At 58.5% G+C, this 2687-nt stretch overlaps 2 non-coding genes and 1 pseudogene across 2 annotated transcripts in view; all 3 read right to left on the bottom strand.

The window, feature by feature from the left end:
* The window catches only part of LOC145748904 (large subunit ribosomal RNA), a 2380-nt pseudogene extending 1619 nt beyond the window's left edge, over window positions 1–761 (bottom strand).
* A 322-nt stretch (window positions 762–1083) lies between these two features.
* On the bottom strand, window positions 1084–1237 carry LOC145749157 (5.8S ribosomal RNA). Its single transcript, XR_014283549.1, has one exon. It is a non-coding gene; the product is annotated as a 5.8S ribosomal RNA (ribosomal RNA).
* Window positions 1238–1482: 245 nt separating this feature from the next.
* Window positions 1483–2687, bottom strand: part of LOC145747303 (small subunit ribosomal RNA) — a 1810-nt gene continuing 605 nt past the window's right edge. The window contains exon 1 of the ribosomal RNA XR_014282040.1: window positions 1483–2687. This exon is cut by the window's right edge and continues 605 nt beyond it. This is a non-coding gene — a ribosomal RNA (small subunit ribosomal RNA).

Raw genomic sequence — 2687 nt, 5'->3', positions numbered from 1 at the left:
CGGCCCGGCACTGAAAACAGTCCCGGGCCGACGACGGCCCAGCTCGACGCGGGCCCGCGGCCGCCCCCGAGAGGGCGACAGGCGCGGCGAAATCTCTCTCCTCGACCGGGCGTCGGGCGGAACCTGCCGCGCGCCTATAGCACACCGCCGAAGCGGAGTTACCTTGCGCGCGGCCTTTTCGCCGTCGCCCAGCCGGTCGCGACCTTCGCCCGGCGCTAGTGCGCCGCCTTGCCGACGCTCCGCCCGCGCCGCGGCCCGTAAAGGTCCGCGGCAACGCGCGTGCGCCCGCTCGGCGACTGAAAGCGGCCGGACGACCCGACAGGCCTCTCCGTTTGCCCCTCGACGGTTTCGCGTACTTTTTAACTCTCTCTTCAAAGTGCTTTTCAACTTTCCCTCACGGTACTTGTTCGCTATCGGTCTCGCGACAGTATTTAGCCTTAAATGGGGTTTACCACCCGCTTTGGGCTGCATTCCCAAACAACCCGACTCCGAGAAGACGCCGAGCGGTCGAGCGCGCCGCCGCCAAGGGCCTGACACCCGCTCTGGGATAAGGCCTCGATCAGAAGGACTCGGGCGGCGCGGATCGCACGCAAGACGAATTCTTTACGCCACAACTCGGGACCGCTCCTCGTAGCGGCCCGATTCGGCGATGGGCTCTTCCCGCTTCACTCGCCGTTACTGAGGGAATCCTCGTTAGTTTCTCTTCCTCCGCTTAGTAATATGCTTAAATTCAGCGGGTAGCCTCGCCCGATCTCAGGCCGATAAAACTATTTTCGCTCGTCCTTCGAGACGCCGCGCCCTCGCGCGCTCGACTTCCGACACAGCACCGCCCCGCGGCTCCTACTCGCCCTGCGCGAATCGCGACCGACGCGTCGAGGCCCCCAGCTCGAGGTCGACAGCGCCGTCGTTGCGACTCGGGCGGCAAGCGGACGCGGCGCGGCTCGCCGGCCGCCACGCATCGCTGACGCGAGCCCGAATACCAAAACTTTCCACCTTCAACCGAGCGGCGATTGCCCGTCGCCGGGCATACGCACGCGAGCCGAGCCGTCGCGGAGCCGATCCCGCCGGCCGTTGTCGTTTCTGCGACCCTGAGACGGACGCGGTCCCGGGATGAACCCGAGGCCGCAATACGCGTTCAGATCGTCAATGCTCAATGTGTTCTGCAATTCACATTAAATCACGCAGCTTGCTGCGTCCTTCATCGACTCGCGAGCCGAGTGGTCCACCGCCAAGAGCCATCGTTTGTTTGTTTGCTTTTCGCTCTTCGATTCCTAACCTCGATTCGCCATCCGGCTGAAAAAATCGCGTGACGCCGAGCGGGTCGCGGTCGCAACAAATAGTGCGACAAGCCCGCGCACCGCATGAAGCCTTCGGGCACTCGACGCCGACAAAACAAGTTCCTGATCGCGGGGCGGCGGACGCGCCGAGGCACGTCGCCGTCCCGGTGTTTGCTCTTTCGCTCTTCGATTTTTTTTCTCGCGCTAATGATCCTTCCGCAGGTTCACCTACGGAAACCTTGTTACGACTTTTACTTCCTCTAAGTAATCAAGTTAGATCGTCTTTTCGGGCCAAGACCCAACCGTCGCCAGTCGAGCCCGGGCCCAATCGGAGGACCTCACTAAACCATTCAATCGGTAGTAGCGACGGGCGGTGTGTACAAAGGGCAGGGACGTAATCAACGCGAGCTAATGACTCGCGCTTACTGGGAATTCCTCGTTCAAGCGAAATAATTTCAATTCTCTATCCCTAGCACGACCGGGGTTCATCGGGTTACCCAGACCTTTCGGCCAAGGCGAACACACGTTGATCCGGTCAGTGTAGCGCGCGTGCGGCCCCGAACATCTAAGGGCATCACAGACCTGTTATTGCTCAATCTCGTGTGGCTAAACGCCACTAGTCCCTCTAAGAAGTTAAACGCCGGCCGGGAAGGCCGCGTAACTATTTAGCAAGCCAGAGTCTCGTTCGTTATCGGAATTAACCAGACAAATCGCTCCACCAACTAAGAACGGCCATGCACCACCACCCACAGAATCATGAAAGAGCTCTCAATCTGTCAATCCTCGCTGTGTCCGGGCCGGGTGAGATTTCCCGTGTTGAGTCAAATTAAGCCGCAGGCTCCACTCCTGGTGGTGCCCTTCCGTCAATTCCTTTAAGTTTCAGCTTTGCAACCATACTTCCCCCGGAACCCAAAGACTTTGGTTTCCCGCAAGCTGCCGGAGAGGTCGTCAAAATAACGCCCCCCGATCGCTAGTTGGCATCGTTTATAGTCAGAACTAGGACGGTATCTGATCGTCTTCGAACCTCTGACTTTCGCTCTTGATTAAAGAAAACATTCTTGGCAAATGCTTTCGCAGTCGTTCGTCTTGCGCCGATCCAAGAATTTCACCTCTAACGGCACAGTACGAATGCCCCCGTCCGTCCCTCTTAATCATTACCTCGCGCTCCGAAAACCAACAAAAAAGAACCGAGGTCCTATTTCATTATTCCATGCAACACTATCCAGGCGAAGCGCCTGCTTTGAACACTCTAATTTTTTCAAGGTAAACGTCCCGGCCGCCGCCGACACTCAGTCAAGAGCACCGACGGAAAACCGGAGGTAAAGCCAGAACGAACAGTGCACGCCTTGCGACGGACCGAACGCCTGCGCCCAAAATCCAACTACGAGCTTTTTAACCGCAACAACTTAA

This window comes from Corella eumyota, chromosome 3, assembly GCF_963082875.1.
Source record: "Corella eumyota chromosome 3, kaCorEumy4.1, whole genome shotgun sequence".
Lineage (NCBI taxonomy): Eukaryota > Metazoa > Chordata > Ascidiacea > Phlebobranchia > Corellidae > Corella > Corella eumyota.
The sequence above is the reverse complement of the archived record's forward strand: the minus strand, read 5'-3'. Positions and strand labels throughout refer to the sequence as shown.